A 16,809-nucleotide genomic window follows, 5' to 3' on the forward strand; every position below is an offset into this window, starting at 1 on the left:
TAACTATATTGATCAGGGTCTAGCCGCACAAATAGGCCTCCCTCTTCAGCATAAAACACAGGCGGAAAACGTGACTGCAGTGGACGCCTCTCAACTATCCTCTGGACAGTAACGCAACACACCAAAGAAGTTATGCTGATATGTCAGGACGGTCATCGGGAAGACATCTCTTTTGATCTTATTGGAACACTACAATTCCAGATGATCCTAGGAATGCTGAGGCTGGAAGCCCATAACCCCAGGATAGACTGGAAAACACTAGTGCTGACCTTTCCACAAGAATGCACCAAAACCTGTTATCACAAGAATCTGCAAAAAAACAAAAGCAAGGCAAAGCACTTCTGGCTCTTGCTGGTGCCTTACCTCTGGAATATTCGGATTATCAAGATGTGTTCCAAAAACAACTAGCAAATACGCTGCCGCCACATGGACCCTACGACTGCCAGATCAACCTGATACCCGGAGCTCAAATCCCATGCAGCCGAATATATGCTTTTACAGAGCAAGAAAATCAACACCTACGAACCTACCTAGATCAGTATCTAGCCAACGGATTGATTCATCCCTCTATGTCCCCTGCTTCCTCAACGCTCTTCTTCGTACCCAAGAAGGAAGGTGACCTCAGAACATGTATCGATTACAGGGAATTGAATCAAATCACGTTTAAGAATAGATACCCTCTGCCACTCATCCCAGAACTACTCGACCAGGTAAAGAACGCTGAAATCTACATGAAACTAGACCTTTGGGGCACCTATCACCTCATATGAGTTAAAAGTGGCGATGAGTGGAAAACAGCATTCCGGACCAAATATGGACTTTTCGAGTATCAGGTGATGCCCTTTGGGTTATGCAATGCACCAGCGGAATTCCAGTTCTTTATGAATGATGCGCTCCATGAACTATTGGATGTCTGTGTTCTCCTTTACATTGATGATATCCTGATCTATTCACAGATCATGTTGGCAATGTGAGAGCAGTGTTGGAAAAGCTCTGTCAGCACCGGTTATTTGCCAAACTAGAGAAATGCTCCTTCCACGTCACGAAGGTCGAGTTTTTGGGCTTCATGCTTATTCCACAAGGAGTTCATATGGACACACGCAAGGTTGAAGATATCTGGAAATGGCCATCCCCGACATCTACTAAAGGGGTACAAAGTGTTCTGGGATTTGCTAACTTTTATAGATGATTTATACCACAATTCTCACAGATCGTCCATCAAATCACATCTCTTCTAAAGAAGAATAAGAAATTCTTTTAGTCCACAGAGGCTGAGAGCGCCTTCCAAGACTTAAAACAAGCCTTCACCTCAGCACCTATACTTCGACATCCTCGACCGGATCTACCGTATGTGGTTGAGACTGATGCCTCCAGTATTGCCATGTTATCGCAAAGGGACCCTGAAACAGGGCAGCTCCATCCTATAGCATTCTGGTCCTGCATGTTTTCTGCACCTGAAAAGAATTACGCAATTACCAACAAAGAGCTCCTGGCAATTAAAGGAGCCTTCAAGACCTGGAGACACTATCTTTTAGGGGCAAAACACTTGGTTACTGTTATTACAGACCACCGTAATCTGCAATATTTAAAGACAGCCAAAGCTCAATCATCTCGTCAACTGCGTTGGGCTTTATTCTTTGCTGGGTACGATTTTGTGATAACCTACCGACCTGGGGTGCATAATGGAAAGGCAGATGCCCTATCGAGAATGGGAGAGGACAAAGACACCTTCAATCCATCCAACCCCATAGTCATTATTCCCGAAGACTGGATTAAACATCAGATAGCCGTAACTACCTGCTGGGAAGAGTTAAAGACTGATCTCCAAGCTCAGATGGATCCAACAGCCCAAAAGGAATGGTTGAGTAAGGGACATCAATACTCCATCAGAAAGAACCTGCCGTACTTTCAAGGAAGTCTATATCTTCAGGACAAGGAAATACATACTAAGATAATAGCAAATTATCATGAGTCATTGGTGGAAGGACACCCGGGAATTGCCAAGACTAGAGCCAAAATCCATAAGAATTATTGGTGGCCCTCTTGGAGGAAGGACATTGCCCAGTTCGTTACCACGTGCAGTGTCTGCGCACAAAACAAATCCCAAAAATTAAATCCCGCAGGACTATCGAGGCCATTAGGAGTACCAATAATGCCATGGCACATGTTGTCAATGGATTTCATCACTGTTCTGCCACCCTGTGATGGGTTTAATACAATACTGGTCGTGGTAGACCTATTCTCTAAAATGGCAAATTTCATCCCACTGAAGGGACTTCCCACCGGTGCTACTCTGGCCAGAGTATTTCTGGAACAGATCGTCCGACTGGATGGTTTCCCATCCATATTGGTCTCTGACAGGGGATCTCAGTTCGTTTCAGCCTTCTGGGGAAGGTGTTGTAAATTAGCCCAAATTGACCTTCGTCTTTCCACGAGTCACCATCCCCAAACCGATGGTCAAACAGAAAGGACTAACCAGACGCTCAAACAATATTTGAGATGTATGTTACAACAAAGAGGAGACTCCTGGAAAAACATCCTCTGGTTAAGTGAATTTGCATATAACAACTCTATTCATACCAGCACTGGACAGACCCTGTTCTACACAATGAAGGGTCGACACCCAAGAACATTTTCCTTTGAGCCCCTTGACGAGTTGGAGATGCCAGCTGTTACATCATTGCATAAAATAATCACCCAATCTCTTAAAGAAGCTAGCGAAAACTTAAATCGAGCTAAGGAGCAACAAAAGAAATTTGCAGACCGACATAGGAGGGAGGCTCCACAATATCACGTCGGGTATAAAGTGTGGTTGGCATCAAAAAGCATTCCACTAAAATGACCTTGTGCCTTTCGGCCACGATACCTGGCACCATACTCAATTAAATCCATCATAAACCCTACCACCATGAAATTGGATTTAACACCCAACATGCAAATCCACCCAGTTTTTCGTGTCTCTCTTCTGAAACCAGTGAAACCGGACACTCGAATTTCAACACCACCAGAACCGGAGATCATCGCAGGTGAACTTGAGTATGAAGTAAAGAACATCCTGGACTCTAAGAAAGTACGCTCAAAACTTTATTATCTCATTGATTGGGAGGGCAACGGGCCCCAGGATCGTACTTGGGTGCCAGCTGAATTTGTCCATGCTCCACGACTCATCAAAAAACTTCACCAGAACAACCCCTCCAAACCGGGACCGGAGGGAAGAACAACCATGAGAGGGGTCGTGAGGGGGGGTGCTGTCATGGGCACTGGTCAAGGGCCAATCATTTCACCACCTGCAGGGTCCCAATGGACCCAGTCTTGGCGCCTATGGCACCAAGCTGATTACAAAGTGCACTCTGCACACAGAATACAGAGCATGTGCATCTAGGCCGGGCGGGGCCCTACCAGTACAGAGAAGGCATGTGCAGAAGGCAGGAGGAGTGGCAAGGTGGGGCCACAAGGTGGGGCTTAAAGGGAGTAGCTAGGGCCAGGCTATATAAGCCGGCCCCACCCGCATGCTAGTGCTTCCCGTTAGTCTGCTAGTGCAGCGTAACGCTTACTGCCGTCCAGAAGACTCTTACCTGGTTCAGCACGTGCATCTTCAGTCTCCGGAACCCTCCAGCATTTTACCTGGAATCAGCCACGACATCGCTAGAAGCACTCCCATCGGCTTTCCTCCGCAGCCGCCATGCATCTTACCTTGAGACCACGCCACTGCTGGAACGCACGTTACCTGCTTCCGACTCTTGAGTCTCCGCGCGCATCTTACCTGAGTCAGCTGCGCCATCACTTGAAGAAACTCTGCTCCCGCTTCTGACTCTGCAGCAGCCACACCCAATTTACCAGTCTTCTCGAGTGCTCTGCGGGTGCCGCCTAGCATCCTTACCACACTTAAACACTAGGTGAGCAATCGCATAGACTATAACACGTTAAGCAGTGCAACTCACAAACTTAGCGCAGTTTCTGGAACAGTCTACTTACTACCAGTAGGTTCTCCGGTACATAATTTTTCATCCTCACGTGCTCGTGGGCCCATCTTCATACCTAGGGAGAGAAAGGACAATATATGGTTACGGACAATAATCATTGGGGGAAATTATCAAAAAGGTTACGGACAATAATCATTGGAGAAAATTATCACAAAGGATATGGGCAATAATCATAGCAATAAACCTACCTTCAAGACGGAATGGTCACAGTGGGTCTGGAGCTCCGCACTCAGGACCAGTGACACAACTAGGTCCATCCACATGAAGTAATGTGGCCACAAGATATTTGAATGTATTGCACAATGCATGTAAATAGGTAGCAATCACTTTTTGGATGTTTATGTTCTGACAACTGATTTTGATCATATCAATATTTTTTCCCTTTATATTCTCTTATATGTTATGTGTTTGTTGTCAAATGTGGGTACCCTGTTTTTAATGATGCACAATGTTATGAACATTGTGATTATGGTAGACGCTGTACAGTGCAGTATCAAGATTAGACTGGGCTTTGATGAAGGATTATATTCTAAACGAATTGGCCATACAGTCATGGTTTGCTGCAAATTCTGCCACAGGCAACTTGGTGAAGAATAACCAATAATTAAGGAACAAAAAATTAAGGAATAAAAACACGTTTTTTGAAATATGATGTACAGTTGTTTAATGTACTATTCTGAAACAATCTCAAGAAATTATTAACCCTAGTGGGAAATACGGGTTTGCGGCCCACACCGAAGGCTATTGAGCCTAGGTCTCTTTCTTTTTCAATATCAAATAACATGTCACATATTCGACTGAAGACATATAACGCACCGAAGACTTTCTTTAAATCAAGTTCCAAACCTGATAAACACACTTTATTAAATAAATTAAATCGCTTTTTTGAATAGCCATTTCCATGTTTATCTTTATTTTCCAGTTTTCCCCACAATTTATCATGCTAACAACAAATAGCTTTTTGATGGTGTCCTTTTGTCTTGTGGAAATCATTTCGGGTAATCATTCCTGTGATAATACAATGTGAAAACTGCTTTAAGATAACTGGCAGATTAGTGTCCTAATAGGAACATACTTGAAAATTAAAAAGTCGTTCCTGTGCTCACTGGCACCCACTATGTGTCCCCCTCCTCGTTTCTATATCCCCGCACACCCCTGGCATGTGTATTCTCCCCCCGACTCTTTGCCATTTACCCCTTTCACTCTCCTGTTCTTGTGACATATTTTGTTTCTGATTGTGTCTTACAGCGCTAACGCAGTAATCATGCGAGATTCCTGTGGGATCCACCTGATAAGATGAAAACTTTCTCCACCAAACTCTTCCACTGAACATATGGTAGCCTGATATTAACATACCCTTTTTCCACTCCAAATATAATTTTGAATCAATTGCTTGCATAGGGCAAAAACAGCACAAAAAAGAGATAGAGGCTTTTACTTTCTGAAAAGTCTCCCAGTCTGTCTACTGCAAATCCCCATGTGAGAGCTAGATACGTTTTTCAGGAGCAGTCTGGAAAAATGTGCCACACACCAGTAAAAAGCACATTGGTGGTGTTTTGTGCCCAACTTGTTTCTTATCTGATACAAATCCATCCAGCATTTCTTGCGCTATGGGTGTTCAATTGAAGCCATTTTTCTCTGTGGTCAACACATTAAGAGGGTGGGAAAGAGGCAGCACTGCCTGGTTCATCTATGCAGCTGAAGAAGGGAATAAAGTCTCATCAGTAAAGACTGTTGCCCACAGAGCGACATAGATTTAATAAGGAAAGGAACCTTTGCCAAAGGAATGACAAGCCATGACCTCATGAAGATACTCCTGCCCCATCCATTCAAATGAGTGCTCAGCACCTAAAGCTAAGGTTGCCTAAACTATCTTCTAACCCTTCAGACAAAGAGAGAATAGCGCAGATAAGCCTAGTCTTCGTGGGGGAAAGACAACCCTTAAGAAAACTTGTTTGGTCAAGGTCAATGCTCTTGGGTGGAATTGCATTCACCCGGGAGGCTAGGATATTCTCCAAAATCTTACAGTCACGTTTAATCAGATAATTGCGAATGTGAGTCATGCCTCTTCAAGGTTTGGGGATTCATGCTACAATAGCCTAGGTAGATACCATTGATCCCCATCTCCTGTACGTTATAAACCTAGAAGTTTGGGAGGAAACATATTTAGGAATACCACCATAGACTATCCACCCTAGTGCTGAGCGTTTCCCTTCTGAAGTGCTGCAATAGCTTGCACGATTTCTTCAGCTGTGTTGTCGATATCAAGGCTCATGACAGCAGGGTCCAGTACATAAGGGGGCAACCAATCCAAATATTGATCCGTCTGATCCGCCGGAAATTACTTTCCCCAATGTTATAAATCCTTATAGAGATCTGCAAAGTCTGCAGCTATTTCCTGATATGCTCCACACAGTTCTTGTGAAGACCGCAAATAAGTTTTCTTTCTGTGTTGTTCTTTTGGGTTAAAGACAATAGTTACCCGCCTTCCACTATGAAATGTGCACTGGATTGTAAATATGCCATTCGTTGCCACTAAGGAGAACATTTATCAAACTCGAGTCTGGTGAAAAAGAGCATCTGGGGGACCACTCACAAGGGGTTGCAATGGAGGCCTCTCATGGTCTTTGACTTTCTTTAAGATGTTCACTTGACTGAAGGACCTGTGTGTCTACTTCTTTATGACAATGAGGTGAATATTGTGGTATTTTAATGCAGCCTTTTAGGGACCCCAATTTTTCATGTTGGCCCGTATGTAGTGCTGAAAGCACGAGTGTGAGCCGAATTTTGTCATGGAAAGTGAAAGTAGCAGAGAGATGAGATGCGAGGAGGGACACATATCTTGTGGTGGTTGTTTGGTTATTCACCCACTGATTGGCCAGCCATGGCCTTGCCAGTCTCTATAGCCATTCCTGCTCATAACCTGCCCTCTATCCCCAAAACATCCCCCATCCCTAGGATCTCTGAATCTACCTCTCTACATTTTTAGCAGTCTTCTGAAAAGCAATGACTTCATTGCAGCTATAAACCAGCTAGACAGGCTTATGCTATACTAATAAAACTGTCTTAACAAGTGTGCTTCCGACCACTTCATATGTAAGTATTGGTTACCAGAAATTTGGTCGAAAAAAAATGGTCGACAGGACAATTGGTCGAAACCATTTGGTCGAAAACCAAACGGTCGAATTGTTTTGTTTTTGTTTATTTTTACTTTTTTTGGGGGGGGGGGTTACCCCCCCAACCCCCTTTTTTTTCTGAAAAACCCTTTTTTTTCCTAAACGAAAACCTAAAAAATATATATATAAATAAAATAAAAATTCGACCATTTGGTTTTCGACCAAATTCCGTCGACCATTTGTCTTTCGACCAAATGTCTTTCGACCAAATGTCCGGACACCGTAAGTATTATGTGTGTCATTCAACCTGCTCCTTGCACTGAATTCCTGTTAGAAACTTGAATCAGCAATGCCAACAGTTTTTGCTCTTGTGTGGGCACTGAATGGGCCTTTGCCAGACACTGCCACAAAATGTCCAAGTTCTATCACCGTTTGCTAGCTTTTGCCCTTTTAATGGCCAGTAAGTACCATTATGGCAGTGCATGGAATATACTAATTCCATACCTATACAAACGCCAACATTGTTGTCTTTGCCACTGGTTTCTATGAACAGTATTATGCTCTGATTTATTCACACTAAAGAAGTTGGAGGCCAAAGATTAGAAGGAAGAGCAGAATTGGTCATCCTTGAGTAAGTCACAGATAGCACAACTCCCTCTCTCACACTGCAGTATCAGTAAAATGACCACAAGTGCATGGAACAAATTTATGATTGGATTTATGGTTGCATCTGGGACTAAGGAAAGTAGTTGTCCTGCAGCAAAAACCCAATCTGCCCATGATAAAGGGCCACGGATTGGCAAACAAATGGAATGTACAATTATCGAAGTGACAGAGTCTGGATAGAGCATCCAAGCCTATTTCTTCCAGAAGCCCTCTGACAGACCTGTTGGATTAAATGTGGATGGCACATTTTTTTCTCTACTTCTAGAATCACGCATTCATTGAAATAACCCTGCAGCAAGGATATTTGTGGTCTCAAGGGATATTACAGCATTTCTAATCCCATACCAGATTTTTGTTGTTGCTGAATTGGATTGTAAACATTCAGTAAGATTGTGTCAGTTCTATTTGCCAGCTCAAAGCAAACCTCATCATCAGCAGTTTGAGACAGAGCATTAGTGCTTCTGTAAAAGCAAAGCAAAGCACACCCTTTCTTATTCCTAGTGGGGGAATGAACTACCTGTCCAACCCCCAGAATTTTGAATTCATCAGTCTCGGATGCAGTTTGAGTTTGGTGAGTTGTTCGAGTAGAGGATTGGAAGCTCAGAACATTTGAAGGTTCCCAGAAAACTATCTGTTTTATGATAGCATGAACAATGTCTCAAATGTTCCATGAAAGAAGTTTGCTAGCCATGATTTAGGACAGATGGACCAAGGAAGATCCACCGCGCAATGCGCTTTATCTAGGAACGAGTCAACAAAAACTTAAACAAGCTTCAGGTCACCCAAAACAATGCCATCAGGGCTGCATTAAATATTCCCAGGAACCTCTATATATCTGACACCAGACGCAGCCTACACTGGCTTGCAGTAGCCCAAAGAGTCTCCCTGAAGACTCTTGCTCTCACGCATAAATGCCTGGCCAATAAAGCTCCCAATTACCTGGCGAGCCAATTCACCACACACACCTCCAGCAGCCCTCAGAGAGTGGTCCAAGCACATTGCCTCTCTTTTTACCTAGATTCAAGCTGCAGACAGCCGGGGATACCAGCTTCCTGGTCCTCGCCGCTAAACTATCGAATTCGCTGCCGAACCCACTTAGAACAAGAACCCTCCTACCATTCCTTCAAGAGCAAAGCTAAACTGTGGCTCACTGGCCAAGACACTCATATCCACCGTACAGCATAATGGCCTTCTTTTCTCTTTTGATGACCAAGTACTCCTTCACTATCTCCCTGTTTCCTGAATGTAAATACTGTGTAAAGTTTTTGTAAATAGGTTGGCGTGTATATTTCTTATATTTTTAACATTTTATTCTATATTTTTATAAGTATGTAAATGTACATTTTCTATCTCATGCTCTTGTGTGTTTTACTGTTTTTGAAATCTTGACATTGTCACTGTAACCTAAGATATGCGCCCAGATGTCTTGGGGCCAAGCGTGCTATAAAAATAAATAAATACTAATACAAATACATTACAGAGAGGAAAAGGACATATAAAAAGCCATTATTTTTCTGCCCCACAACCCCCATCCCAGATATCGAGAGGGCACATTAGCTATCTTGCTCTATATTGATGAATTGTCACATTACACTGGAGAATAAGGGATACAAAATAAGAGAGAAAGAGAAGAAAAAAGAAAATCGGAAATACAAAACAAATCTGAAAAGAAAGTAATGATATGATATGATATGATAGTTTATTTATATAGCGCCTATACACAATGTGTTTCAAAGCGCTTCAAGGTAAGGGAGGGAACAAGGGAAAATACAATCGGCCTCATTATGAGGTGGGCGGTAAGGGATTACTGGCAGCGGTAAGGGCACTGGTGCCGGTAATCCCTTACCGCCCTACTACGAGTTCCCTTTGCGGGACCTTCCTTAACGCCTGGTTTTTTCAGGCATTAAGGATGGGACCCGCAAAGGGACTCTAGAGCTAATAACAGTACTGCAATTTGCGGTACCGTTATTAGCGCCGTCCGAATTCCCATTGAGCCCTATGGGGGCTCAAATGGGAATGGGGAATGGCCATGGTGGATGGGGAATTACCGGTCCCGCCAACCTTGGAATGGGGGCGTAATTGCTCCTTTCACCAGGGCGGAGTCGGAACGAGTTTGGAGGCAGCCATGGCGCTAATAGCGCCATGGCTGCCTCCAACCTCGTAATGAGGCCCAATGACATTCTTACAGGCCATGAAAAATAAGGATGTGAAATTAACTATCGTACTCGGCCTGAGAACATTTCAGATAGTTCAAGAGCTAAGACATAGATAAGGAAGGGAGGGGGAGAGTGGAAAGGAAATGGAAACAGACAGGCGACTACCGTACTAGGCCTGACGACATTTCTGGTAGAGCCGGAGAAAAACAAAAGGTGAGGGAGTGGGGTGAAGAATGGGAGGGGAGGAACAAAACAAGTGACTATTGTACTAGGCCTGACGACATTTCAGATGATGCTGGGGGCTAAGGGGGTGAAAAAAACAAGTTAGGGGATGGGGGAGGAGAAAGACAAGGTTGCTATCATACTAGGTCCAGGGACAATTCTGATAGAGCAAGTGCATAGAAGAAAGTAAGGGGAGGAGGGGAGGAGATAGGAAAAGGGAGAATGCGAGAGGAGGAGAGAACAGAGAGTAAGCAGTCAAAAAGAGTGGAGAAGCAAGATGGGAGAGCAAATACAATTGCAGAAGTCAGTAGTAACACATAATGTTGCAAGCCAGGATACAAGATGAAGATGGGAACAGCATGATTCAGGGCCACCATGAGTACAAGATGCAAAGGAAGTCCAGCATGAGAGTTGAGAAAGGGTGACGCACCGTGAATCAATGAAGTCCATAAAAGTAAAATCCAGCATTGGCCACAAGATGGTGATGGTGAAACCAGAATGTATCAGGACAGACTCCTGCAGAAGTAGGCTGGGGAGTGGGGGGGGCAGGGTAGAACCATCAAGCAAAACAGACAACATATGTGTGCGAGAAGGGAGGGAGTTACAAGGGAACATCACAGGGGGACCAGAGCGGGGGGGTGTCCTCTGGGGACAGAGGGAGTAAACACATGTTGGTGAATGCTTACCTGCTGTCTGAGCAGGGGGTTGGGCCCTGGGTCCTCCTGTTCTGAACATGTCCAAACAGGAATTGCCCTTTTGTGACTCTTGGTAGCCTGCAAAACACAGGTTATACCTTTCTAGTGTTAGCAGTGACACCGTCAGGGGCTTCCAGGACAAAAGTGGCAGCCATCCACACCTCAACACGGCCCACGTAACTCCAAGTACGAGTATTGCAAAGTAACTATGCAGCATCAACTTCAATCATGGACTACTTGAATTGATTCATATTGCAATAGAGTTGCCTTTTATTTAACACAGCAGCAACAGAGCAATACACACATTTTGTAAAGTACAATGTGTGCCATCTACTCATCTATTTTGGTGCGTAAGGGATATAGGAGACTAGAAGGCTGGATATGTATATATTCAGGTAGAGTGATTTCAATGGAAGTATAACTTTAATTATATTCTCTTGAACTAAACAGAAGAGCATCTCTCTCTCTATCGTCCCATTCAATGCAATCAGGATGTTGCGCTACATTTCATTTGATTAAAACATTACAAATCCCAGTGCATTTGAATGGTGCTCTTTAAATAATAAGAAAATCCAAAAATAATATTACAAAATGGGTAGTGCCCATATAGCAGGGACCAATTATGTTTGAAAGATTTAAGGTGATGTGATGAAGTCACCTGCCCAACCTAACTGGTGGGTGGTGGTGTTGCAAGGGGGCTGTTGCCAGAACAAGCCGGTTGATGTTGGGCCCGGGGATGACATGGGATGGATTTCCTGGGCAGTCCCACCATGGCACCAGGGGCCCCTTGCATTGATGCCTTAGGAACTGCTATAACTTTGAGGGAATTGATGAGGGGCATGTCTGCAGAGCTGCACCCTCTGCACCACTCATGTGAGCGCAGGAATCTTACCTAAAACTACAGGGGAAAAGAGTGGGACCTGCCCAAAGAGAGAGAACTTGAACAGTCAGCCAGTCACCTATCAATCTCTGCACACCCATACACATTTGTTTTGTTTACATTATGTTTATTGCCATTTTCTGATAACAACCATTCAGTATTAGTAAATACAATTGAGATCACATTGCAGACTCTGGTACATGAATGAAATCAGCATCCCAACCTCACAACTCCCTCCTGCCTTTCCCTTCCTCCCCACAGGTTCATGAATGCATGACTGTCACAGGAGCTGTGTATTCACGCAATCACCTAGCTAGCATTTAAGTAACTAAGTTATGTTGATTTATACCGCGCACTGCTACCAACCAAGGGCAGTCTGCAGGCATTCATGTGGCTCTGCAAGAGAAGAGGGTGGGTTCTGTTAGTGGGGATAGGATGCTAGGATAGGTTCAGAACCATAAGAAACTGGCATCTGTTTATATTGTTTTGCGTTCGCGAGTTGTTTGTGAGGCCCCACTTGCTGTAAAAGTTAAGGGTAGGACTCAGTGCCTCAGGTGTGTATTAGTGTTTTATGTTGGGCATGTGGGTCGTATGAGGTCAGGGTGGGGTTGCGGTTGTGGGCCTTGGTTAGTTGTATTCATAAGTGGGGTCCAGAGTCTCAGTTGTCTGTGGGTGTTTGATTGAATTGTGTTGGTGTACCTTTGTGTAGTGTTGATAGATCATGGACTATGTGCACGGGTATGTTCCCTATAAGGTTATTTGCACAGTCTCAGAGAGTTGGTTGAGTGTGAGAATTAGATTAGTTCTAAGTGTATCTATGTACTGTGTGGTTAGCCCCTTGTCATGTATAGTGGTGTTGGTTATGTTGGAGGAGGAGGGCAGAATTGGTTAGAATTGGCAGTGTCTCTGAAGTGTGTCTTTGGTTACCGCTCAACAGTACCTTCTAACTTTCTTGGTTGTGGTCCATCGGCCCACCCGTCTCATCTCCAAGCATGGAGGCTAACTTCCCACACATTTTCTTTTAGGGCAGACGGGTGGTTGTACCTAGCATGTTCCTAATTACTCACTCGGGATAAATCAGAGCAGTTGTGTTTTGACCTGTTGTGAGGTCGGCTCCTAAATGGGCACACAGCTGGTATTGCAATACATTTGAGGAAGTTGTTCACGACCGGGTGACCCATGTTATGTAGGTGAGACATGGTTAGTCCGATACTTTGATTTAATGCGTTAGCTGACTGGACTTTCCTGAGTGCATACATTGTGCGTGGGGTGTCTTTCCATGAGTCAGTCTGCTGGTTGGGTGAGCTACTCTTCGCTGATCTCTCTAGTTGTGTGGCATGACTGGGGGAGGCAGGGAATCTGGGCGTTGGGGTATTCTGCTCTTCCTTGATTTCTCTGCTGTTATCTGTTACCACGCCCCTTAGTGTATTTCTTTTGTAATTGTAATTGTTTATTTGTAATTGTTTCATTTGTAATTGTAATTGTTTTTTTGGTCCGCAATGTTTTGCTGTTGTTGTCCCTTTGCGCTTGTCAATGTCTGTTGAAACCAGGTTTTTAGTTGTTTGCTGAAGGTGAGGTAGTCTTCTGTGGTTCTAATTTCTGTGGGTATGGTGTTCCATAGGTTAGCAATTAGGCATGCTGTTCCTCTGAATATCCTCTTTTTGTATTGTTTTGTTTTGTCTCTAGTTGTAGGTCGTTGCTTGATTTTAGATCCCTTCTTGGCTGGTAGCCGCTGATCTTGACCTGGAGGAATTCAGCTCCTTGTCTGTATAGGGATTTATGGGCAATGCAGAGGGCTTTGAATTTGATGCATTTATTTACTAATGAGGTCTCTTCTGTTTAATTTCAGGAGAATCCTGGCTGCTTTGCTTTGGACCCGTTGGAGTTTCTTGGCGAGTCTTTCCATCATTCCTAGGTAGAGGCTGTTTGCATAGTCAATTCTTGTTAGTATCTGGTATGATTGTAATGATTCTGTGTGGAAAGGGGAGATATGGGCAACACCCTGAGTAGTTTTAGGAGATACAAGCACTTTTTAGTGATTGCGTTGACTTATGGGTCCATGATTATTTCTAGGTTATTTACCACGTAGGAAGTCTCCGATTGTGTTCCCAGGTCTGTCGGCCAGTCTAGATAGGGGTTGATTGTGTCACTTTCTTGGGGTGAGACAATTGTGTCTGTTTTCTCCGGTTCAATTAGAGGTTGTTCTTTGTCTTCCAATTGTAAATGTCTGTGAGACAGTTGTTGAGACAGTTTGGTTCCTGGGTCGTGATCATCTTCACAATCAGTTGTGTGTCGTATGCATAGTTGTAGGTGGTCAGTCCATGGGTTTGAATGATTTTCATCAGGGGGAACATGTAGATGTCTAAGAGCAGGAGGGAGAGGCTGGATCCCTGTGGAAGTCTGCAGGAGATGTTTTTGGTGTTTGAGGTGAAAGGTGGTAAGTTGGTTCTTTTTTGTTTGATTTGTGAGGATTGAGGTAAGCCACCTTAGGGCAGAATCCTGTATGAAACATTCCATTAGTCTTTTTGTTAATGTTGCATGGCTACTTGTGTCAAATTACACAGATATGCCCATAGTTTGAGGGCAGATTGGTTGCCATTGTTTACCTTTATTTTCAGGTCGGCCCATATTGATAGGAGTGCTGATTGTGTTCCTCTCCTTGGTCTGAAGCAAATTTGGGAGTGGTTGAGTATACCATTTGTTTCATTGTATTTACATAGGATTTTGTACATATTGTTCTCCAAGATGTTCGCCGGGTAGGGAACGTTGGAGATAGATCTGTACTTCCATGGATCTTCTGCACTTTCTTCTTTGCCATTTAGATTTGATTAAAGAACAATTCTCCTTGTATCAATAACAAACACAGCATAAGTGTTCATACATGGGGAAGATAGACAAAAACAATACAAAACGACATGTCCTCACTTCAGTGACGTCCCTACGAAAGGCTTTCCCAGGGCTCACGGTACAATATTGCAGATAATAAACATTAAAATAATTTAGCAAAATAAAATTTAAAAAAAATACACAACTATCAACCAAGTCAAAAACAACTTCAGGTGCAGAGCACAGTGTATCACATCAGTGTCACGATTTAGTTCAGGTCTCAGCTGGTAATTTATAACAATGAGAATGATGCCATCTCATGTGGCTTATGATGGATATTGGGTTTGGCGTGCTCACTTATGTAAGTGATTAATGGGCTGCAGTCAGTTAGGATTTGCAGATCTGCTCCTGCATTGCCCCATCTATTTTGTTCATAGCAGCCACATACCATACTCGTTCCCACCACTCTTTCATGTTAGGTGCTTCTTGGGCCTTTGTGTGCTTTGCTATTATCAATCACGCCACAACCAAAAAGTGAGTAACCAACCTAGAACTTGTGGCTCCTAATGTGTAATGACCATGCAAGTCCTCGAATCCCAAAAGCACCACCAGGGGTTCCAGTTCCAACTCAAACCCACAGATTTCCTTAATTTTTGGCAACCGCTTTCTTCCAGAACCACTTAAAATGATGACAAATCCACCAGATATGGGAACAGGAGCCAGGGGTCGCCCCACACCTCCAACATTGGGGGGGAAAGCACAGTGTTCACCTTGTGCAATCATTCTGTGGTCAGATACCAGCCACACTGAAACTTAAAACAATTCTCTTTGAACTACACTGCTTGGGACGACTCACCTGCACTTGTCCAGATGTTGTACCATGTCAAATCATCTATGGGTCTCCCTAAATTCCCTTCCCATTTAGACATGTACCCGTGTGGGGCTTTGAACCTGCTAGAGTTCAGCACCCTGTACAGAGATGCTAGCCTAGCTGTTGGGGGATTGCCTATAAATAATTTCTCAAAGTGGGCTCTGTCCCGCTTCCCCTGAACTGTTACATGCTCCCCAGACACGCAATGTCATAGCTGTATATAACCATATCTGCCTGCATCATTAACCATAAATGCCTGCTTGTATCGTTCAAACGTGAGTGGTAGGATATCTCTAAACAACTAAACATCTCTAAACAACTGTTCCAGCCTGTATAATCCACACTCAGACCACCGAAGAACACGACCCATATTTAACCCCTGGGGAACTCTCTATTTTCCCATATCCCTGTCATGGCAGAGGGGAAGGTAGTTGTAGTGTAATGATGCACAGCTTTGTCCCAGTGCTTCATTATGGTGCTAGATGTTGGAATCCCCTGTGCTCCCTGTCTCCATACCCTCATAGAGATCCAGCACCAGCGATGTAGGGGTACCCCAAGGCGTTCTGCTCTATGACTACCCAATGTTTTGGGGTATGTTCTGTTATCTGACTTTCTAAGAAGGGCCCTATTTGAGCAGCATAAAGGTAACTTTTGAAGTCAGGCACCGCTAAGCATCCTGTGCCCCTTGTTGCCATTTGCGTGCGCCTTTTAATGCCATCCTAGGGATCCAGATTGACAAAGCTTGGAATGTATATAATAGCTGCGATAGTAAGGTCATCCTGATCGCCATTATTCTACCCAGCAAAGAGATCTCGGAGAGTCCCCAATACATCAGGTCTTGCTTGGCCCCAGCAAAAAGTAGTAATATATTAGCCACTTGTTAATCAGTATAATTTGCTGTTAAACGGGCACCCAAATATTTCAAGGAATGAGAGGCCCACGAAAATGGAAAATTAGACTTGAATCCCGATACTATGTGAAATCTTTTTAGCAGTGAAATGATATAGGGCAAAGAGTGCCAGAGTCTCGCATGTAGAAAAGAAGGTCCCTATATCCACCCTGAGGATGTCAATGGAAGACAGCACGAGACAGGGCAAGGGTTCCATACCTAAGACAAATAGGAGTGGGGACAATGGACACCCATGCAGGGTAACCCTTCCGTAGGTTCACCGGGTTTGAAAGGACCCCATTCACCTTGATCCGGGTGGAAGGGAGGACAAAATTAGCAAGCACCAACCTAAGAAAGCATGGAACAAACCCAACCCCTCGAGTGCCTTAGACAAATATATCCAATCTACACGATCAAATGCTTTCTCCGTGTCGATCGAGAGTAGAGCCAATAAACGTTTATGATTCCATGCCAAGGCTGAGATATCCAACATCCAACGAATATA

Source organism: Ambystoma mexicanum, chromosome 9, assembly GCF_040938575.1.
Source record: "Ambystoma mexicanum isolate Mex_15411 chromosome 9, UKY_AmexF1_1, whole genome shotgun sequence".
Lineage (NCBI taxonomy): Eukaryota > Metazoa > Chordata > Amphibia > Caudata > Ambystomatidae > Ambystoma > Ambystoma mexicanum.